General features: G+C 42.3%; 1 protein-coding gene across 2 annotated transcripts in view; it reads right to left on the reverse strand.

Annotated features, from left to right (window-relative positions):
• ZnT63C (zinc transporter 63C) overlaps positions 1 to 17846 on the reverse strand; it is a 111465-nt gene extending 93619 nt beyond the window's left edge. For both annotated transcript variants that reach the window (XM_071586084.1, XM_071586085.1), the window contains exon 1: positions 17623 to 17846. The gene's annotated coding sequence lies outside the window, so the exon portion shown is untranslated. The remainder of the gene's footprint in view (positions 1 to 17622) is intronic.
• Positions 17847 to 25033: the final 7187 nt, after the last annotated feature.

Raw genomic sequence — 25033 nt, forward strand, 5'->3', positions numbered from 1 at the left:
AATATACCTAATATATTTGCAATTTTTAATTTTGTTCCGACTCGTAAATTCAATATTTTTAATATTTCTTAAGCGACTTTCGTTTCTTGCTGTTTTGATTCCTAAAGGGAATTGTCAGGGCCCCGCATGATTCCTTGAGGCAGGTTGGACCTAACGGTTGGGGAAAGGGAGGACTCCAGGACAGATAGACACAGATATTCGTTCTTTCCTCCGACAATCAAGAGTCGTGGTGGTAACAGGGTCGACGTCGTTGCGAGGGGGAACTAGATTGGACGACGCGTGGACATCTTGTGTGTTCGGAGGTGGGCGTGCATTAACTTGCGTGTGAGTTTGGTTGGGCTTCGCGGTAGTATAGTTGCGTCTGTGTGGTGTGCATTGGCGTGTTTTTCGTCGGGGTCGCATGCAGTCGCACGGGTGGTGTTCCGACACCCCCCGCCACACGCCCTAGCGGCGGCCAGCGGGGAGCTGCCTGGATGTGGATGAGAAGCATTCACGGAGTAGGGGAGCGAGCGCATATTTTGAAAGGTGGTGAGACCGAAGAAACCAAGGAACTAAATTCTTACTCGGATGTACGCGTCAAAAGGTACTCGGATAGGTACAAGTGAGCACATTCAAGGGATTGGAAAGCGGTGCCACGAGAATGGAGAGTGGGGAGCGAGATACGAGAGTAGAAAAAACAGCGGGGAGAAAACTATCTACGTATCCACGAAGGAATAGCTTAGTCACAGTGAATACAATACATACTTATTCCATTTAACCTATTGAGAAGTGCGCCATGAATTCAAATATTCAGCATTTTAAATGATCCCGTGAGATTTGGAGAACAATTGAAATCAAACCACAATCATAATGGAATTGTTTTAATATAAAATTTTACGTTGAGAAAATTTTGTAATAGTTCCAAACTTTCAGCACCGTCTCATATTACCCCTCCAAATGTGAACACGTAACTCAATATTTTCAAATGCCTCTAATAATACATTGGTGGAATATAGTGCAATTCTACTATTTCGAAGAGCAGAAATCAGTTGCCCTGACCGGAATTCGGACCCGGATCCCGGTGAAGGCAAATGATTTTTACAATTTTGAATTGTGGCATTGTAATGCACATTCGCGGATGTCTTCGTTATAAGTTAATCTCACCCCGAAGTTTCTTAGAATTTGTCAAAGGTAAAACACCCAAAGTGTTTAAAATTGGCTTTAACCTCGTGGACTGTGGTGCAACGCGCACAGATTACGAATGCCTGTAGGTACGACATTTCGTCAGAACATCTTGTTCCTTTAAAGCCCCCTAAATTCTGAGTGTAGGTCGACGCCACGGTAGTTTAATCGGTTTAAGCACTCGGCCGGACATCGTGGGATCCGGGTTGGAATGCCCGTCAAGGCGAATGATTTTTAGACATTGAAATTGTTGCATAGTAATGCATATTAGAATGGCTCAGTTAAAAGTTGCCGTTGCGCAGTCCACCGCGGTTTCTTAGAATTTGGAATACTTACATCACCTTTCACACGCCAGGTGTTCTTCGATGATCAGGTGCTTTCTGGCCAAAAATCAATTAACGAAGTGTGAGAATCAATCAGTTTACTATTATAGTAATATAATAAATTTACCAATAATGGAAACGTACAAATCCTCCCAGATTTACGATTGTATTCAATTGACGTTCGGACCGATGGGGAGCTTATCCTCAGCAACTAGTGTCAGTATAATTATCCCCAGCAGCAAAGTCTTCTTCAACAATCCTCTCCAAAGTCTTCTTCAACAATCCTCTCCAAAGTCTTTTTCAACAGTTTCCCCCACTTCTTGGCATGTAAGGTCCGTGGCGAGAGACGCGTTCGTGTTTTATCTCCTTTGTTTGCCATCGTTGGCGGCGAACGAAGGGGAAGACGAGCTTACTTGGCAGAGTAGAGTCGCGTGGCGTACGTGTGAGTTGTGGGTCTCGGGGAAGACGAGGAGGGAAGGGTATTCTGGGCAACCAGCTTCGCGCCAATTGGTGCCTTAGTTGTTGAGTAAATATTGCGGGTACTCCGTCTCTAGAATGAGTTATGCAGGTGTTCCATGCATTCATGTTGTGAGGTGGAACTGCAGAAACGTAGGCCACGCACTGGCAGCGAGAAATGGATTGAACATTTTGTTTGTGATGGGTCGCAATTGTTGAAATGGAGGTATCGTTGGTGGTTGGTCGGTTTGAAACGCACCTGGTTGTCAGATTCATGGTTTTGGAAGTTAATTCGATGTCGAGAGAAGTATGGGCGAGTCAGCTATAAACTAAATTGAAGAGACCGAAGAGTAGAGAACATTCTTTTGTTGATGGTCATTAGTAATACCTTCGCTACGTGCGAAATCGAACTTATTTTATCCTTAGACTTGACAATTTCCTCTCAAATCTACACTGTCCCCTCCTCAAACGAGGTTTCCTGAATCCCGCCTTAACAAAACGATCCGAAGACATGCCTACACTCTTATTTTCTATGTTTAATTTCTGAAGTGTTAACCATGCCGTACCTTCTATATTTGACAGTGTACCACACCACTAAATATTAGGATTATTAACCACAATGCCGCGTGCAAGAATTCTTCCCCAATTGGGATGCTCCCAATCCCAAAACATGCCTCGGAACACAACACTCCCTTTGATAAATGCTATAGTGTATCCATCTTAGCATCCCTCCCACCCCTGGCCTTCCACTGAAACTCAAAAAAAATGTAGTAGGCGTCCATCTGGCTCCTCGAGTCCTGGAATTGCCCAGGTATTAATATTAGGCAAAAATTAACCCTATCTTCACATATTTTCATCCCCCCTCCGTTGCCAACACCTTCCATATGATTCCCACACTTCAAAAAATCCCCATTATCACTCTTCCCCTAGCAGAACTTTCCACACCTTCCCCTTCCATCCAACGTTCCCAACCCTTTCCTTTCCTCAGTTCTTTCCTTCTCTTCGTTGAGAGGGTTAGCGTGGACCAGCAAAAATTCTAAACCTAGAGAGTTTCTTTCCTATTTTGTGTTTCTGTGTTTCTGTCTTTGTCCACTAGTGCTAACTTCATATACGTGATTATTCACGTCCATGAAACTTTCAAAAAGTGTTATACACCCCGTTCCTGAAGAACACAATCAAGCAACCTACTCTACATCAGGTCCATCTCCATCTCTGAGCACTTCTTCCTCCCTTCATCCCGCCCAACAACCTTATCCTATCCCTACCCAATCCTCATTCGCCTAACATTCTCCCCACTATTAAAGTCTTCAACATCCCACAGCCGATCAATACGCCCTTCATCCATTTTTCCTACCTCCATAGTATTTCTCCCAACAAACCCCTCTCTTCGCCAACCATACCGAGTCCTTCAACATTTGTTTCCCTTTCCGTCCATTTCACCTTCTCCATTCTTCTTCACACCCACATTTCAAAACCCTCCAATCTACGTCTATCCTCCTGCTTCAATGACCACGTTTCCGCGCCGTACGCTCCATATCAAAGTTTTTACGAGTTTATTCTTAATATCTTTACTCAACGTCCCTGTCATCAACTCCCTCCTCCTTGTGAAAGCCTCTTTGCAAAGCGCAAACTATTTTATATTTGAGATACGTAAACTATTCCACCTGCTCTAGTTTTTGCCCTGCTACTTAAATGTTAAGCTTAGCCTTTTTCTTTCTAGAAAATCGCAAAACCTTTGTTTTCTTAATATTGATTGTCATCCCATACCTGTCGCACTGAATTTCCAATTCACTCAGCAATGCTTGCAGCCCCTTGGCTGACTGACAAACTAAAGCTTGGTCATCAGCAAACCTAACTGATTTTACGAATTCCCCGGCCACTTTCATTCCTACCTCCAGTTCTTCCCATGCCTCCGTAATCATTTCCTCTACATACAGGTTGAAAAGCAACGGTGTTAATGGGCAACCCTGCCTTACACCTATTCCTAACACTGCCCATCCGGACTCCCCGTTCCCCACTCGTACCTGAGCAGTCTGAGACATGTACAGGTTGCGTATCAGCCTCCTATCCCTCCAATCCATTCCTATTTTCTGCAATATACTCATTAGTTTTTCCCATTTTACTCCATCAAAAGCTTTTTCGAAATCTACGAAACAGGCAAATACCTCCTGGTTGTGTTCTATATTCTTCTCGATTAATAATCTCATTACTGCAATGGCATCACGCGTACCTCTCCCCTTCCTAAACCCAATATATATATATATATATATATATATATATATATATATATATATATATATATATATATATATATATATATATGCTTTCGTAGACGTAACACGAAAGTGCCGAATAGTACAATACACAGTAACACACAATATAGACACACCAAAAAAAGAACACTCACACGTATTTTCTTGATATTTCGACGGAAACAATCTGTCTTCCTCTGAAGATATAGAAGAAATGATTACGGAGGTATGGGAAGAACTCGAGGTAGGAATTAAGTTACTTCTATATCTTCAGAGGAAGACGGATTGTTTCCGTCGAAATATCAAGAAAATACGTGTGAGTGTTCTTTTTTTGGTGTTTCTATATTGTGTATTATATATATATATATAATTATATATATATATATATATATATATATATATATATATATATATATATTTTTTTTTTAAGGTAATCTACCGGTTAAGGTAGGTTTTTCAATGGACACAACTACCAAACAAATATTTTATTACTCCTAACAAAACACAAAATGCATCATCCTACTCTATATCAGGTCCCTCTTCATCTCTGAGTACTTTCTTCCCCTCTTCATCCCGTCCTACATCCCTATCCTGTTCCTTCCCTTTCCTCTTTTGCCCAACATTGTACCCTCTATCACAGTCTTCAACATCCCACTGCCGGTCAACACCCCCTTCATCCACTTTTCCTGCCTCCATAGGATTGCTCCCAACAAACCCCTCTCTTCGCCCACCATACCAAGTACTTCCTCATTTGTTTTCTTCTCTGTCCATTTCACCTTCTCCATTCATCTCCACACCCACATTTCAAAAGCCTCCAGTCTACGTCTATCCCCCTGCTTCAATGACCACGTTTCCGCGCCGTACATAGCTACGCTCCATATCAAAGTTTTTACGAGTCTTTTCTTAACATCCTTACTCAGAGTCCCCGTCATCAACTCCCTCCTCCTTGTGAAAGCCTCTTTGCCTAGCGCAATTCTTCTCCTTACGTCCCTACTACTTTGACCGTGTTGGTCCAAAACACTGCCGAGATACGTAAACTATTCCACCTGCTCTAGTTTTTGCCCTGCTACTTAAATGTTAAGCTTAGCCTTTTTCTTTCTAGAAAATCGCAAAACCTGTTTTCTTAATATTGATTGTCATCCCATACCTGTCGCACTGAATTTCCAATTCACTCAGCAATGCTTGCAGCCCCTTGGCTGACTGACAAACTAAGGCTTGGTCATCAGCAAACCTAACTGATTTTACGAATTCCCCGCCCACTTTCATTCCTACCTCGAGTTCTTCCCATGCCTATTTGATCATTTCCTCTGCATACAGGTTGAACAGCAACGGTGATAATGGGCAACCCTGCCTTACACCCCTTCCTAACACTGCCCATCCTGACTCCCTGTTTCCCACCCGCACCTGAGCAGTCTGAGACATATACAGGTTGCGGATTAGCCTCCTTTCCCTCCAATCTATTCCTATTTTCTGCAATATACTCATTAGTTTTTCCCAATTCACTCTATCAAACGCTTTTTCGAAATCTACGAAACAGGCAAATACCTCCTGGTTGTGTTCTATATTCCTCTCGATTAATAATCTCATTACTGCAATGGCATCACGCGTACCTCTCCCCTTCCTAAACCCAAACTGATCATCCCCTAAGTAATCATTTGCCCTACTCTCTATCCTTTTGTTTATGATCCTGAGAACAACTTTAGCTGCGTGGGATATCAAACTAATTGTCCTTTAGTCCTCACAGGACGTGGCCTTTACCTTTTTCGGAATAGGAACTAAAACTGATCTCACAAAGTCTTCCGGCCAGATTCCCTCCTCATAAATACTACGGATCAGCCCATATAGCCTCTTCCTCCCACATTTTCCTAAGCATTTTAAAAGTTCCACGGGAATGTTATCTACCCCCACGGCCTTAATTCGTTTCATCTCCCTTAATGCCCTTTCTATCTCATGGTCTAGTATGCCTGGACCTAAGCTGCCTTCCTCTACGTCATTTTCTTTTTCAATGTCTAACTTTGTTGGTCTGAGTTCTTTACGATACAGTTCTTCTATATACTCCTTCCATCTCTCTTGGATCTTTCCTGCGTCAACTATTACCTTACCCGCCTTATCTCTAACTGTTAGCATAGCTCTTCCTTTCTTACTTCCCGATAACGATTTAACTTTGCTGTACAGCGCACCGATTTCACCCTTCCTCTGCAGACTTTCCATGTCCTCGCACTGCGTCTTCCACCATGCGTCTTTTGCTTTATTTGTTGCCCGCCTCAATTTATTGTTCAATTCTTTGTACTTCATTTTGCCTAATTCTGTATTTATATTCTTCCATTTTCGCCGCCCATCCATCTTTGTAATCATCTCATCCGTGATCCATGGTTTCCTAGTCCTTTTAGCGTTAACGGTTCCAATAGTGTCTTTTGCGGCTTTAGACAACCCTTTTTTGATCATTTCCCATTTTTCTTCGATAGTAATAAGCCCTTTACCATCCTCCATTATTTTCTCTACCGCCTGTTTGTATTCCTTCCTTTTCAACCCATTTAATGCTTCTACATTCCATTTTCTAACTCGCCGCCCCTGCCTTATCTTTTTGAAACGTACGCTACATTTCATAACAACTAAATTGTGGTCTGAGTCCGCATCCGCTCCCGGAAAGCTGTGGGAATTTATCACACTATTCCTAAACCTGTGTCTAACCAGGATATAATCTAGCTGATATCTTCCTGAGTCACCAGGCATTTTCCATGTATACCTGCGTCTTTTGTGGTGTCTAAACCAAGTGTTGGTGATGACTAACCCCCGTCTCCTGCAGAACTCAACTGCTTTCTCCCCGCGGTCATTCCTCGTGCCTAAACCGTAGTCGCCCACCTCATCACCATCTCTTCCTTCGCCTACCGTCGCATTCATATCCCCCATCACTATCAAATGTTTCCCTGCTGGAACACACGCGATCATGTCCTCTAACTGATCGTATATCTTATCGACCTCTTCTTCCTTATGGTTGCTCGGTGGCATGTATACCTGAATAATAACTAAGTTCGTCGGTTCTGCTTTTATCTCCACTAGTAGTATTCTATCCGTTACCTGCTCTATGTTGACTACGCTTCTTCCTACCTCTTCATTTAATACTATGGCAACCCCTCGTTGGCTCTCGTCCCCACCGCTGTATATTATTCTATACTTATCACTCCAGTAATCCCCGCTATCTTTCCATCTCACCTCGCATAGACCTAAAATATCTATATTTCCCCTTTCCATCTCTCGCTTAACATTCTCCAATTTCCCTGTCCTCATCATTGTCCTAACATTCCACGTTCCTATTCTAACTAATTTTGTCTTCTTCTCCTGCGTCTTCTGTCCTGCTGCTGCTGGTTTTCCTTTGCAAGGGTTTCGTGGGATGACGACCGCGGAAGCCTTGCCTCCCCCGCTGCCGGGCACGACACACGGCCGATTGGGCCGAGCCCCGTGGTTGCCAGGACTCAAAATATCTCTATTGTCCATCATGTTAATCTTGGGAATGATAATTGAGGTGGTTTCCCGTGACCTTCCTCAATTGTTTTTAACGTGACACCATCACTTACTGGCCGCCCCACTGGGGTCAGACGCCATTGCAGCCACCTCACTGAGGAACAGAGACGCCGCGTGGACTACCTTTCGTCTGGCTCCTAACCTTCGACCTATCTGGCATGGGTGACCCTACCTGGAGCAATTTTTATTACTCCCGCCAGTACAGCTCTAGGGGTCATCGGAACGCACAAGCCCTTCCACCACGTCAAGGTTGTCGTCCTGGGAGGGTGTATACATATGTATGCATATAAATATGTATATTTTTTCTGAAATTTTCGAGGTCCTCGTATATATTAATGCAATAACAATCTCACCTTCAAATATGGAAAAATTTGCTTTTGGGGAAGGAAAAAATCGTCGGGCGGAACTGAACGTCACCGTTTGTATGACACTCGGTTCGAGAACGTGATCATATGGGGCTGTAGATCCTATTGAGAATGATGATGATGCAGCTGATGGCACTGGAAATGCCTTTTGGGCACAACTTTGATATTTACGGCATGGACCGACGGTGATTGTAAATACGTGGATGTAAAGGTTTTCACCGGAATGTTAACGAGAGCCCTGAAGACAGAAATGCAAACCCAAAATCGGTCACTTTCGGAGGGAAGGAGAAAGGGTGAAGACTGGGAGAAAGGGGTGGAGAGACAGATGACAGAGAGAGATCAACAAGAGGGGGGGGGGGTCGCGGAAGGGAAGACTGGGGCGCGGCGGATCGAGCAGAAGACTCAGCCGAACCAATCCGAAGATCAACGGCGCAGCACAATCTTCGATCATTCCGCTTTGCGAATTTAACGAAGAACAAGCAAATCATTTGCAAACCATAACATATATCAAGGCAATAATACTATAATTGTATAATAAATGTATCCGTGGACGTAAGAGGGGTAAGCAGATGCAGGAGCCCTCGACACGTACACAAATTGTACTTTGTTCTATAATATCAATAGAAACGGCAAATTCCTGAGGCTGGCCATGGATTTGAATTGAATTGTCCGCTCGTCCGCCGATATGTCTAAAGTCAACCTAAAGTAAAAAAATTACGCCTCGACTTAGTTGTGCGACCGCGACCTCACTGCGGCCCGTTCATTGGATACAAGTGTCTCGAGCACTTGCCTGCGCTTCTCCCAAGAGAAGTACGGCCCGTGGGAAGCGCCCCCTGCGCCTCGTTTGGCGCGGAGGCTTCTCCCATGAATTCACCGCGGTTAGGACCGAAGGGAAGAGAAGGCCGGGCGGGGGGAGCGGCGAGCGAAAAGGTACCGAAGGGCCGGCACTCCAGCGCGGATGGGCGAAGGCCACCGGGTCGAGCCGATGGGGAACCGCAAGGGATGACCACCTCAGACGAGGAATGCGGACGGGATGACCCAATGGCCTTCGGCCTCCCCTGAGCCCCGAGATGCGCACGAGGCCCAGCCACCATCATCGGTGGTGTTGACGATGACGGACATCACATTCACAGTCATCTGAAAGATCGCCCTAATCATACTTCGATTCATGCGACGCGAGCGTGGGAAATGATTCCATCCCCCGCGAAAGGGCGATTCGGAGGCTGAAGCGATCGATGCGGGCATTAGCCTTTGACCGCGCACGATTCGGGGGTACTCACTTGAAGAGAATGTGCCGCTGAGCCTTAGAGAAGCCGAGTTTTATTTGACAGATTTCGAGAGCGCGGGGGGGAGAGAGGCGACATCGTCCACACCTGGACCATTCCTATCTTAGATTTGAATTCACTAACTTTGCCGATTGCACTAAAGTGATAGAAACGACTTGGCCTCGGGGCATCCTCATTCCAGAATTATCACGGCTTTTCGACTATGCTAAAAAAAATACAACTGCCGAGACTGACAAATATTAAAGCAAGACAACCGATATTTCCAAAGTGTATTTTTGGAGTGTTTTGGGCCGAGTGCATCCCCTCTCCCCTGGGAGTGGATCAGGGATACGGGCGGGCATCAGGTGAGGAAATCAAAGGAATTGCGGACAGTGGCACGAAAGTAACTTTCATGCGCTCATACATCAAAACGCACGCACGAATTAAGGAAACTCGAAGGCGCAAATATCATTACCGCAAAAAAATTGGCAAAGCAAAGTGAACAAATGAGGACGTCTCGGCAGCTTAATTAATTGGCTGACGCACTCGGTCTGAGAGATCCGGGTTCGAGTGCGTCAAGCCGTTGATGTTTACACTGTGAAATCTCTCGCCTCACCCAAATATAAGAAACAGCACAGAGAAAGTCACATGAGTGGTCGAGGATATTCTCTCCCGCCACCTTTCCTGCACTTCGCGCACGCATTAATACGACATCTAAAGCTACACAACGCCCCATGATCCGTCTCCAGGGTGTGTGGCGGGGGCACCAGCCCCCGAATTATTAGTTCATACACACGGGGGTAAGGTGAACATTTCTCGGCCTGACAAAGAAAGACTGCGATTTTCAGTTAAAAATTATTTTATTTTTCTACGTAATCTCCCTTGACTTCAACACACTTGGTCCTGCGGTGCTCCAACATCAGTATCCCTTCCCGGAAGTGAGAGTCTGGAAGGCTGTGAAAATATCCATCGACGGCCGATTGGAAGCGAAGCACTTCCTAGTGACGAATTTCTTCAAATTTGGAAAAAGACGGTAGTCTGAGGGTGCTGTATCAGGAGAAGCGGGGGGAAGGCCGAGCAAACCGTAACCCCTATCCTGTAGTTTTCCCATCGCCAACGCACTTTTGTGAGCAGGTGCGTCGTCCGGGTGAAATGTGATTTTCTTCTTCTCCAGGCCAGGCCAATCGCGAATTTGGCATCCAGCTAGTCGAGAAGGTTCGAATAATATTCTCCTGTAATTGTTCTGCTTTTACTTGCCGTTTTGTTTCTGGCGTGTGTTGGTGGGCCCATGCCTCATACATGGTGATAAATTGCCAAACAAAATAGGCCCAAACAACGCTGCGAAAATCGCTTTCGCATGTGCTTTTGAACGGCATTCCGCAAATGCGGCTCCCACCTTGCGCGGAGCTTTCGCATCCCCAATTATTTGTGCAAGATATTTTGCACCCTTTCTTCCGATGTTCCCACGGATTTAGCTATCCCACTCACTCACCCTTCACTCGCCTATCGTCCAACACGATATCGTGAACCTTATCGCCCGTTTCAGGCGTGGTTGCGGTGCTTGGCCGTTCTTCGCGTGGATTATCTTCGAGGGATGTGCGACCACTTTTAAATAATACTGCCCACTTTTAAACGGTTGACATTGAAAGAGCAGAGTCCCCGTGCACTCTTGTCAACTTCGGATGTATTTCCTTAGGGATTAATCCATCCAAAACGAAGAATTGTATGACCTCACGGAATTCAAGTTTTTCCGTTATAATGAAAAACACGAATTCCGCTACTGCAAACAATGCATGTAAACGAACTACTCGAAAGAACAGGTTGAAACTTACCTTACGAGATAATGACACGTGCACCCAGGCAGGACTCGTAAATTTTCGCCGATTGGAACTGTGTCCGATGGAGAACTTTTCACCTTACCCTCGTACCCTTAAATACACGTCAGCTCATATTAAAAAAACTCTCATGGACATGTAGGCCAACGTGCACCATACAATGATTGTTGCGTTTGATGAATTCATCAAATCTTAGCATTCTAGTTATTTTAATGCTTTCGGGTTTTTGATTTTGGTTCCGTTGGCATATGGCGCGAGGGAAGAACGAGTACTTGGATCTGTCCGCAACGGTATCCGATCTCTCTTCTTTCACCCCGGTGTGCTCGACTCCACCGACTTATCTTGGTGCCACGATGCGCGATTGTGCCCCGTACCTTTCTAAACGTGTCTCTTTCCCACTCCGTTCGAGAATCAACAAACCCCCGGCGTAAACCCTCCACGACGCCCACTCGCTCCTCGTTTGTAATATTTAACAACCTAGCGCATTCTCTCTCCAACTTAAACCGATTCCTGTACAGAAGTGTCCGCCCATGCCGCGTACTCTAAATGCGACGCTTAATCCCAAGTGAAATGAAATCCCTATCTTTCCCTTTAATTTGCATTTGCCAGTATCCCCCTTCCAATGAAACAGCTTTTTTAGCCACGCTGACTCGCATATTCTTCTGACGTGTGCGCCCCATGAAAGGTTGATGTCAGTGTAATATCTAAGGATTTAACCTTCACTGAAATGCTTAATGCGATTCCTACTATTTTATAATTAAAACCTTGTTTATAACTTCTTCAGTGCCACAGATTTTCTTGCATTACATTCTAGCACATGTTCCTTGCACCACTCCGAAATCTAGTCTCAATCGTGAGACTGTAGCCGGATATCTATCGTTCATTTGTCCGTAAATCACCGCGTCGCCGTAAATAATCCATGATTGCCATTAACGAGGGAGCTTAGGACGTTAATGCACAACTAGGAGTGTCCCCCGAACACTTCCCAGCGGCACTCCCGAAATTACGCCGGCCTCGAATGAGCTCAATCCACGATCAACAACTACGTCTCTTCTCACGGTTAGATGAAGAGCCCTCTTACATTCAGCCGGTCATTTCGTCGTCAGCGTCACACAGACTTGGTTTGAGCATCAAGTTTTCGTGCGGGGTCTCTTCGAGGGTTTACTCGAAATCTTACAACACAGCATCCACTTGGATACTCCTATCCCCCGATTTCAGGATAGTCAAACGACCCCACTGTTTTCCCATGATTTGCATGAAGGCTGTTCGGAGGTGGGATCTCGATTGGGACGAACACACGTCAAGTTCACCGCTTCATATGGAGTCCCGTGTTGGGGCGCGTCAACAATCCCATCCTCCTCCACCCATTCCGAGTGTCCGGGATGAAGTCCCCGCGCGATCTCAACTTTTCCTCAAACACATCACGCTCGAAATCCCCAAACCCCGAAACCCATTAGAGCCACTCGACCTCCCCGATCGAGACGGGACGTCGACGGCGGTAAGCATCCGTCCCTCTGGACGGCGCCGGCGCACTGGAGCGGTCCGATGTCGTATCGCGGCCTCCAAACAAGGTGCGGTTAATAAATGTCAATCGAGCACGCCTAAATGAATGAAATTCGAAGGATGGCATAAGAATGCGGCCCGTATCGGGAGGAACGCAATCCCAAATAGAAACCAATGGAGCAAGGTCGTCTAAGAATGAATCTCATACAATGTCACATCGATGAAGGCAATGATAAAAAAGGAAGTTAATGCATACACTAAAAATATAAACGTAATAACTCGGTAATTCATCATAAACATTCGACAGCTTCAGACATCCAGGGGAAATGTACTCGGAAAAGGGAGATACGAGAAGTGCTGGGGGAAGAAAGAAGCGAAGAGCTCTGCAGCCCCACACAGGCGGCCTCCGGGCGAAGTAGTGGCAACTACGGTTGCGGATCGAAGGAAAGAAAACATCCAGGGCGCGGTGGCCTCGCGGGCATGAATTCAGGGAACTCGAAACAACGACAGCCGGATGAGCAGCCTTCGGAACCTGGAAATCCCAGGCAGCCACGAGCGAAACGGAGGCCTAGCACTATCCCGGGACTCCTTTCAACAGTCATTCGAGCCAGAGCCCCTTCGGCAAGCAGCTACACCAAGAGGATTCGAGAAGCAACACATAATGGTCCTCGACCTACCACTGCGGCGCATATGCCACAGGCAAACTATTGACGTCGAACTCTGGTGTCGGCAGACATTTAAGACGAACATGAATTCGACCGACTTTATTCCTTGATTTAAAGTGCCAGTTAGATTCACTGCCATCTTGCTCACGTTTCCATTCTCCGACGACGCAACGCCCGAGCAGTGGGTCGGAATTGAGGGAATGTCTCGCCAGCTTTCATTCGGTCTCTCATTACTCTCGTGGGAACAAATAATTTTTGGCACGCGTCTTTAGTCAAACGGAGTTGTTTCGAAGCTTTCCGGATACCACGAGTTATTTTTTTAATATTCGAATCATCCCGCCCATGGACTGCCACCTTGACGCGGAGGAAGGGCTTGTGCGTTCCGATGATCCCTAAAGCTGTGCTCGCGGGAGTTATGATAATTGCTCATGGTTGGGTCACCCATGCCAGACAGGTCGAAGGTAATGATCCAGACGAAAGGTAGTCCACGCAGCGTCTGTTCCTCAGTGAGGCGGCTGCAATGGCGTCTGACCCCAGTGGGGCGGCCATTGAGTGATGGTGACACGTTAAAAACACTATTGAGGAATGCAACGGGAAAACACCTCAATTATCATTCCGAAGATAAATATGATTGATACTACAGAGAATGAGTCATGGCAACTGCGGGATTCGACCAAATCGGCCGTTGGGGATTGGAAGGTGATGGTGATGAGGTGGGGGACTACGGTTTAGGTACAAAGGAATGACCGCGGGGAGAAAGCAATGGAGTTCTGTAGAAGACAGGGGTTAGTCATCACCAACACTTGGTTTTGACAATACAAAAGGCGTACGTATACATGGAAAATCTCAGGTGACTCAGAAAGGTATCAGCTATATTATATTATGGTTAGGCACAAATTCAGAAAGAGTGCGATCAATTTGCGCAGCTTCCCGGGAGCGGATGCGGACTCTGGCCACAATTTGGAGGTAATGAAGTGTAGGGTCCGTTTCAAAAAGATAATTCAGAGGCGGCAGTTTAGGATATGGAATGCAGAAGCATTAAATGGATGGACAAGGAAGAAGTACCAGCAGGCTGTAGAGAATATCGTAAATGAGAGAAAAGAGCTGAGTACTAATGAGGAAAAATGGAAATATATCATATTACCATACCATAACGGAATACAACATATAAAAATGGGATACTGGAAGCTACAAAAGAAACTATATGCACTGTTAACAGGAAAAGGACAAGGAAAACATGGATGAGATGATTAGAAAGATAATGTGATGTTGAAGACTGTAACAGAGAGGAGAATGTTAGGCAAACGAGGAATGGGCAGGAACAGGATAGGGATATTGGACGGGATGAAGGGAGGAAGGAAGTAATGAGAGATGAAGAGGGACCTAATGCAGATTAGGTCGCTGGATTGTGTTTGGTTAGGAGTCACAAAATATTTATTTGGTGGTTGTGTCCATCCAAAATCTACCTTGGCCGGTAGATTGTTTAATTATAATTCGAAGCAGAACGCGTCCGCTTGTAGCTGACCAACCTTGGAAGGCACTGGCGTAAAGAACCCTTCCCTCGCGTAAACCCAACGTCAGCGATCGGGGCTACGCGACGTGCCTGCCTGCGTCCTTTTCCGGTTCTAATGGCTATGCGATTCCCGGATTCAAGGAAACTTCGGAACAAAGCAATAATAGCGAAGGCACTTGCTCAATGGCAAGGGCGAGAATTTCTCGAACGATCTCGTATCAGAAAGAGCCCGAGTTGCTCAGCTGACAGTTGGCAACTGCACCGAGTAAATTAACTTGCGATGGCCGTAAAATCGAGGGATCCGGGAACAATTGCCAATCGGGCTTAAGGATTTTGCAGGGCGTTGCCGTTGCATGACGACCCTCAGATCCGTATTTTGATGTTAAGAGACCGATCTCGCTCTCCCATCCAAATATCAGATGCATTCGACACCATATCAAAACAGCACTCCATTACTGCCATTATTAATATTGATACTCGTGCCGTTAAGGTTGATTTTGAATGAACACTGGGCACCCAACGGTACAACGACAAAGCCTGTAAGTCCATCCAATACATTTACTTGCCTCTCCAAACAAAATATAACCTCACAATCAATTAGCTCCTCACGATTTACGCATACTTCCTTCCATCCTTCACTCCAGCATTCCAGCAATCCCATCCTATTCCTCCTGCTCCTTTCCCGCCTGTCCAATATTTTCCCCTCCATCGCAGACTTCAACATCACTCATCAAAATATTCTGCATCTATCTTTCCCCGCCTACTTTGGATTTTTCTCATCATCACTCATGCATCCTCTCCCCCTCCTCCCCCGTAACTAGCACTTGCAATTAGGAGCATTAAACGTTCGACGAGTTGGGGCCAGTTGAAATGGGGCGAGAGAGGAATCGGAAGAAGAGAGGAGGGGAGGAAGGAAAACGGCGCATAGCGCGCATAACAAACTAGCAGGGGGGAGGGGGGGGGGTGAACTATTAGGATGCGGAGTCTCGTCCGAGGGCTTGTCTTGAGAGGCGCTCCTATCTCACAGCTAAACGGCCCTATGGCCTTCAAGGACACACTTAAATTCAACAATGAGAAATTACATAGGATTCAGAGGAGTGTCATGGGTAATGGGGAAATGTATTCAGACGAGAGGTGAATATCAATATATTTACCAATAATCACAATTTTTCGTAATTTGAAGAAAATGTTAGGGTTCTCTACGATTTGCATACGTGTTTTAGTTTGGGGCTCGTTGGTGAGCTGGTTGGAGGCCCAGGGGACTTCGGGACAGTTGTCAGAGAGCAAGCGATTCGACTAGAACTTAGGGAGCTGCGCTAAGTGTTGCAAATGTACCGCGGGGGGAGGGGGGAAGCTAACGTAGAGGCGGTGGGATCGAGGTTGGATTGCCATTCACATTCGATGACTAAAGCGAAGCGTATTTTGTGATTTGATGAGTGAGGCAGCGTGATAAGGATGCGTGCTTGCGACGGCCACGCACGCGCTGGTGACTAGCCCAGGAGAACCAACCCCGAAGGAGATCCCGCCCCCCTGGGTGGGGTTCAGTCCCCTTGGGGGTTCAGCTCCCGGGTAACAAGAGCGGATGATGATGCTTGGGGTTAGCATATATCATATTCAACTCTGTGCATTAGCTTTAATTAATTTTGATCATAGAACAACGGTTTGAAGTTTTTCGGGAAACTAGGGACACCCTGGACCACGGGCGCACTTTTATCGCGGAGATCTGTAATGTTAACAATTAAAAACCATCATGAGGGCTGGGAAAAAGCAACGTGTCTGGAGCTCTGATTTCACTTTCACATACGCCTGTGGTTATAAAGAGATGGAACGACAAATCAATTGAAGACGCGCATTGAAAAGATTGATCACAGAATGAACTTAATTACATTCTCTTTGGCGAGAGGCAATCAAATATGAAAGGTGGTAAAAAGGAAGTTTGCCCGGCATCATAAATGGGGTTATTCCCCCAAAAGAAGTTTAATAGCTGAATGCCATTTCCCACCTCGACTAGTTCACACTGGTCGAAGAGAGAGATGCTTAGTTTTGGGTTATAAGAAATTGGCATGACTACTGCCAATATACAGCATCAAGGTAAAACATTGTTGCCACAACTAATATATACAGAAACAAATCAGATGAAAAGACAAAAACAAAGTCATTCACCGATAATTACAAGGAATAACAGAAAGGGTTTCTTGTCACCCTGGCGAATTTTTAAATTATTACGTGCTGTTGAAAGCTTGTTGGGGAAAATGGACAGTTTCTGATACTATTTCATTTTAATTTAGAGAAAGACAAAAATTGAATAACTACATCCGTAAATTATTAATTTAAGAATCTTAAAATTTATTTAAGTTGAAGTTTAAACGGTCGAAAACAGAGCGAGCCCTGAAAGGAATGCTTCATTGCATTAAATAATCAAAATATGAAAAAACATAACTAATTAACCAAGAACGCTACTACATCTTTCCACGCAAATACTTACTACACTATTACAATCCCACTTTAATGTAGAAACGACTCTAAGCAACATGGCAGAGATCGAATGATATACTCCAGCATACACACGTCAATCAATAAAACAGTACTTTGTCCAAATTTCGAATATTAAAACTCTGATCAAAGCGAACAACACATTCATCAACAAAAGATGAATGCAATAATTGCAGTACTCGAAGGGAAATTACGAAAGGGCTTGGTCTGCGGAAGTGAACCAGAATGCAGGAAAGCCAAGGATAGGAGAAACTACAAAATATTCTTACCTAGTATAGTTCACTTTGCAGTTATACTTCTCCAGAGACTCCTTTTGTTGCAGCAATTAGTAAATCACCAAATTTGAACACTAATCTGGATTCGCAGACACTATGGAAATGAAGAGCACTAACAATACAACATCACTTTTCTCTCGATTATTCACAAGATTTTCCTATGCTGGATTCACGTATGTGCACCAAATTCACAGCTGAGACACTAGTAACTCATTTGCTTCTCCATTAGCTGGGAGCTTCGATACCAATGCCATCTGGCGTCACGTTTGTTAACATCACGATGCGATCATTGTGTGAAATCCCAACATTACTCATTGTTTTCCGAGAATTTAGATTCCACCATTCCACCGCTTTTTAAAAATGTTGGAATTTTAAATGGAAGATTACAGAAGCCAATCCAAACTTTTGCCAGTTAAGTTTAATTGTACTTGAATTAAAAAATAATTGGGTGCATTTGTTGACTATTGCATTCGAATGAAGTAATGAAAAGCATTATTCTTTTAATAAGAGGAAATGAAAAAAGGGTGCTAGCTGGTCACGCGTAATAATATGGATGTGAATGTTGAGTGCTTCGGGAAAAAAATACATTCATCTGCACATGAAACTTCTCTCTACTATGTAGCCTTATATCTTCACAGGATTTTTTATTAGAATAATATATCATTTATTTTCACTCTATTTGATTACTAAATGGTCATGGTGTATTTACTTATTTGTTAAATCGCTCTGTCTGTCGGACGAATGACGTAGAACATGATAATGAAGACCGCCAGTAATAGAATTGGAACTACCCACGCAAATATATTCTTTAATGGAATATAGCAGGTTATCCTTAGTAAAATTTATTAAATACACTGAAACATTACACTTACACCATGTATGTAATACTGCTATCGATCAACAACTATCCCTCGTAAACTTATCCACATGGCAACAGCACTTGATTACTAGGAACTTATTAGATTCAGTTTTTAAAATTAGTGGAGTGGATTTATTTTTTGTATTCACAGACAATTGGTTACAAATGTAGTGAAAGTGAGTGATGGGGACCATTCTCAGGTATATCACAAGACTGCTGTATTTAATTTATATTGTTTCTCTCACTATTTAAGTTAAAATGTATTAGGGAAGGTTGAATTTAGCTTCTTACAGACTTTTCTAAGACTGACTATGTTAAATAATATTTCCGTAAGCCGTGAAGGGTTAGCGCATAAGGAAATAGTTTTTCATGTGGTGAGTTTTGAAAATGTACAAATGAGTTGGGCAAAAATAAACCTGGATTCGCTTTTACAAACAGCACACATTGAAATATATATATATATATATATATATATATATATATATATATATATATATATATATATATATATATATATATATATATATATGCTTAGTAGAATCATTATTTTGAATTCAGGAAACCATGGTCTTCCGGGAGTTCTGATGACTACTTTTGCTTTAGCTTTCAAGGACCTTTGTGCATGGGAAAGGCTTTCGCTGCAGCACTCGTGTTTCCTTAAAAGGTTACACCGTAAGACAGATATGAATAGATTTTTATATTATGGACTAGTTTTGGGATAGCTAAAGAGGTTGTTGGGACAAGTTATGAACCGTGTAGCATCCTATTGCCATTTTATTAATCATATCTACTATGTGCAAATGCTGGTCAAGACTATAATTTAGAAAAGTCCCGAAAATATTGTGCAAGTATTGTATTTATTGATTATTATCAGATCAGGGAAGAGAACTAGAATTGGAGTATTAGTGTTAAAATTATTTTAAATCGATTTAGAAACAAATTAATGGCAGGCACTTAGAAGATATGGAACATATATATTGACTACTGCTGCTCTCTTTTACGAAATGCTTTTTATGTTTGATTCTATGAATATGCAAACAAGTGCATCAGTAGTTTTTGTAACGAAAGCCACGTATGGGGAGATTATCAAATGTGCTTAGTAGATATCAGTATATAGGTATCAGATGCGTGCCTTCACATCAAATTAAGCCCAATCTTTGTGGTAAATGTTAAAAATTTGCGCATAACAATACTAGCATAATGGCTGGTAAATGGTCCAACGAAATGTGTTACCCTTAACTCATGAGGATCTTGAGAATTTAACCTCTTGGGATTTCAACAATTTTTTCAGAATGTTATCTGATTTGATAGAATTAAGTAATGAACGCCAAACATTAATTTCTAAAATATTCTGAGTATTGTAATTCAAAATATTTTAAATTTATATTTTCCAAGCACAATACCAATATCTCTGTAATCAACCTTACCAATTGCATGGAAAAGGAATTCAAAATCTCTTAAATAGCTTTCATGATTAGCTATCACCGAATTGCCACTATTGTAGTGTATTGCTCTCTCACTCTCTCCACTCATGGGTCCTCTTTCTTGAGGAATTCAATGACTCTATCTATATACTCCACCAATATTGAATATTTCCTTGATATTGATGAATTTAATATCAATATGCGGGCAAATAATACATCTTCCAATCACCTGAGATATCTCCCGGCAACTTTTGGTCTAAAGTTGATGAATGATTAACCTACTCAAGTGTGCCCACAGTCAGCCACTTTGATTGGTTTAGTGATAACTGATTTGTCATAATAGGTGCTTTGTGAGAGATTACTGCCAAAAAAATGTCAAACTATCATTCTCTGGGAGTTGATGAAAAAATTACAGAAGATATTCTTGCGAGTAAGGAAATAATCAGTGTTATGGTGATGATGCAGTCTTGTTCTTCACATCTTGCCTCTCCTCGACCGCTTGGTGGGATACTTATCCTACCAAAGGTGTTGAGCAAAAGTTCGAGTATTATTCAAATATACTCAAGGTGATTTTTAACCTTGCTTCTCCTAAATGAAGGAAGAAAAAAAACAATATTCCCTAAATATATTATTGATGGGGCAAAAATGTGCACCATTTGCGTTATTTGGGCAAATTTATTGATTTTTCCCTCCTTGAAATCTGCCTTGCTATCTTAGCAGACTAGAAATAGACTTTTGCCATGGATATTTTAAAGATCAGAATGGCATTCAGATTTCCTCTTGAAAAATCCAGGTAAAATCTGCATGGGAAATAATCAAACAGCAACTAACCCAAATTCTGTAGATTTAAGTCCCTATCTCATCAATTTCAATAAATTTGCCATCTCAACTCCAGTAGCTACAGCAAACTATTTTTATGAACAATTTGCCATACAAATCCAGTTAATAATATTCCTAACCTCAATTTAAATAAAGCTTCCCATTCAAATTTTCTTCTTTTTCCCCCTGTTCCCAGAGAAATCCAAAATTTCATCTGCTCCTATGCAAACAATTGGGATATGATGAAATCCATGTGGCAATGGATTACTAAACCCCTCTTTGACATTTTAAATTTACCATTCAGTAAAGGCTACTTCCTCCATATTGAAAATTTTCTATAGTATCACGAACTTATGAAAAGGTCCTAGTCATGATTCAGAAAATTATAGGCCATTTCTGTCTCTCTGTTTTCTCCAAATATTTTAGAAATGAATGTACAATCATGAAATGAATTACCTGCACCATTTTGATTCACTACATCATCTCAACTGTCCTCTGCTGTCTTTCTTCCTAGTAAACATATTCCAATCACTAAATAATCATCAGGGGACCATTGCCATATTCAACATGGTGCGCTGGGATAACTTTCTTTCATGAAATCCACTCCAATCAGGCTCTAGAGGTTGTAGTTAGGTGAGAGTGGTCTCATTCGAAAGCTGGGGTTCTTAAGTTTTTTCTAGCCCCGGTCAGTTGTCGTCATGTTGCCAACTGGACTTGTGGGATATTTGGCTCCAACAGGATGGAGCAATGACTTACACTTCAAGGGCACCGATGGCTGTATTGAGGGAAAACTTCCCGGGGCGCCTCATCTCAATAATGGGCGATTTTGAGTGGCTGGGCTGCTCCCCTGATTTGGCCCCTTGCAATTTTTTTGTGGAGTTTTTGAAATCCAGCACTTGTGTCGACTGTCCAAGGACCCTACAAGACCTGAAGGACAACATTGAGTCAGAAATTGCCTACATACCTGCTGGTATGCTGGTAAGGGTCAGGACGAATGCCAGAAATTGGCTTATTCAGTGTATGGACAATGGGGGACGTCACCTACATGATTTGATTTTCAAAACTGTGTAAATCTAAACTTTAAATACGTACCTAAATTAAAAAAATAATACAAAGATTTTGTTTCATAAAATGGGATTTATTGCATTTGGAAAAAAAGAAGTTATGTTGCTACACACTATGATTGTAGCAAAGCCTTTGATAACATTGATCACTCAATATTATCGAAAAATTTCATTAACATAGGAATCTCAGACACAGCCTATTCATGTCTTATGCCATATCTTGAAATGATCAAAAAATTTATTTATTTATTTATTTATTTATTTGCCTGAGGATCTGGGTACATTCATGTTCCAAGATATACGGCACGTCAAAGATCTTAACATAAAATACAATACATTGTTACTTATTCAGAAACTCATCAATAGTGTAGAATAAGTGTCGCATGAAAAATTCCCTCACTTTGAATTTAAAGGTTGACATTTTTTCTATGCTCTTGATAACCAGAGGAAGGTTATTATATAATAAGAGTCCCATGTTATGGGGGGAAAAAGTAGACTTGCAAGTTCTGATGAAGTTCACATGTAGATGACTGCAGGTCCTGGTATAATGATTGTGAATACTATTGTTAGTGGTATATAATGAGATATGGCGTTTAGCATAAACAATAGCACTTAGCATGTACACACAGGGAAGAGGGAGAATACAAAGTTTTTTGAATAGGGGGCGACATGGAGCTCTGAGGGGTTCATTGCACATTATTCTTAGTATCCTCTTTTGGATTTTAAATACAACATGAGCACAGGGTAATGGGCCCCAAAAAAGAATACTAAAAATTACGTGGGCATAAAACTCACCATAATAGATAGACATAAGCACTTCATTATTTACAGTTTGCCTGATAGAACGTACCAAATAGCACGCGGAACAGAGTTTTCGGCGTAATCTAGAAATATGGCTTTCCCAGTTTAGTCTACTATCCAGGGTAACACCAAGGAAGGAGGCATTATCACTCCTTGGAATAATCACATTGTCAAAAGAGACGGAAATATCTGTCATAGGCTTATTTTTATTTACAAAGTATATTAAATTTGTTTTTTCCTTATTAATATGAAGAAAATTACGATCACACCACTCTTGCAAAAGGTGGATAATATTGTTAGCACTTGATACGAGGCCGTTGATTGAAGAGGCAGACACTAAGACATTTGTGTCATCGGCATACAGGAGGGGAAGTGTATTAGGTACAGAATTAAGCATCCTTGGGAGGTCATTTATGTATATGAGAAAAAACACTGGGCCAAGAACAGATCCCTGGGGAACCCCGCAGGATATTGTTTTTGCAGGCGATACATGGGATATTCCATCTTTCGTAACACTTACACTCTGTTGTCTGTTGTTTAGATAAGATTTAATCCAATTATATGGAGTACCTCTTATGCCAGATTCTTGAAGTTTCAGCAATAACATATGGTGATTGACACAATCAAAGGCCTTGGAGAAATCAAATAATAAAACAAGAGATTCCAGTTTATTGTCTAGGTCAGACAATACTTTGTTTATACAATGGTAGGTAGCAGTGGTAGTAGACATGGATTTTCTAAATCCATGCTGGTAGGTTGATAGCAGTTTGTGCGATTCCAGGTACGATATTAATTGAGAATAAAACACTAATTCAAAAATTTTACTGAATTGATTGAGTATAGATATTGGACGATAAGAACTCATGTGCTGTTTATTTCCTTTACCTTTATAAAGGGGGATGACTTTGGTGCTTTTAAGAGATGATGGAAACTGACCAAGCCTAAGAGATTCATTGACTAAGAATAATAGAGGGGGTTTAATGACATCAAAGGATTTTTTAATGATGATAAAAGGAATGCCATCTGGACCAGAGGTGTACTTATTTCCCATTTTGTTTAAGATATTAGTTAATTCAATGTCAGAGCATGGGCGGAGAAATAGGGAATTACATTGGCTTGATGTTTGTCTATGAAAGCTTTGTTTAGTCACGTTGGGTGACTGGTGAGAAGTGAAAAAGTCATTAAAAGCCATGGCAATAGCAGAACTGTCCTCAAGTTCGTTACCTTGAGAGTCCAGTAACCTGAGATTGGGGGTTAATGATACACGAAATTTTGACTCCTTGATAATTTTCCATATTTCTTTTGATCTATTTCCAGCATTAAATATTCTACGATCATTAAAAGTTCTTTTTGCATTATGGAGAAGACATTTGTAATTCTTTCTCATTGCCTTATATTCGAGAGGTTCTATAGGCATCGATCTGTTTTTGTAATGGAGAGCCATGTTTTTCATGACTCTGGATGCATACTGGATTTCATCAGTGACCCATGACTTTCTGCCCTTAGACAAAGACGAATTTTTAATTTTAACGGGTAATACAGGAAAACAAAAATCAAAATAGGATAAATATGTTGAGTAAAAACAATTAAAACCATCTTCAAAGGAGCTCATGGAGTAAACATTGGTCCAATCATGACACATAAGCAAATTGCAGAAAGCATTTACATTCTCATCAGAGAACTTTCTCCTGTAGCTTGTTGTAACCTTGTCAGAGGCATTAATGCAGAATGTGGAGAGTAATGGATAGTGGTCAGAGATATGGGATATTATAACCTCGGTTTTCACGAGTCGATAATCAATATTTGTAAAAATATTATCAATGGCCGATGCAGAAGTAGAGCTGACCCTGGTGGGTTTGTCAGTAGTTACATTTAAGTTAAACAGGGAAAGAACATCTAATAGTTCAGATTTTTCTTTGGTGCCACGAAGGAGGTCACAATTAAAGTCACCAGTGACAACCAGGAGGGGTTTATCAACTGAGTTATAAACATTGTTCAGCATGCTGGAAAATTTATCAATAAACACATTGAAATTACCACAGGGAGAGCGATATATAGTTAAGATAAAAAAACTGATATCACAGAAGTGGACAATAGTCACACTGGATTCGAAAACCTGTTCAACATTGAGACAATTATATGGAAAGGTTACAGAGCTAAAGGTTAAGTTCACAGAAACAAGAATTAGGACTCCACCATTTTTGAGTGTGGACCGGCAGAAAGCGTCGGCCACAACATAGCCAGATAACTGGAAAGAAGCAAGTTCATTAGCCGTGAACCAATGCTCATTAATGCAAATTACATCAGGCTGGTGTTGAGAGATAAGCACTTCCATGTCTAGTTGTTTGTTCCGCAGACACTGAATGTTAACATGAAGGACATACAAACTTCTTGCTAACTCACTTGTAATTTTGGGCGAAGTTTGGGAAAAAAAAAGT

This window comes from Hetaerina americana, unplaced genomic scaffold (assembly GCF_022747635.1).
Source record: "Hetaerina americana unplaced genomic scaffold, ioHetAmer1.1.p SCAF_20, whole genome shotgun sequence".
NCBI classification, from domain to species: Eukaryota; Metazoa; Arthropoda; class Insecta; order Odonata; family Calopterygidae; genus Hetaerina; species Hetaerina americana.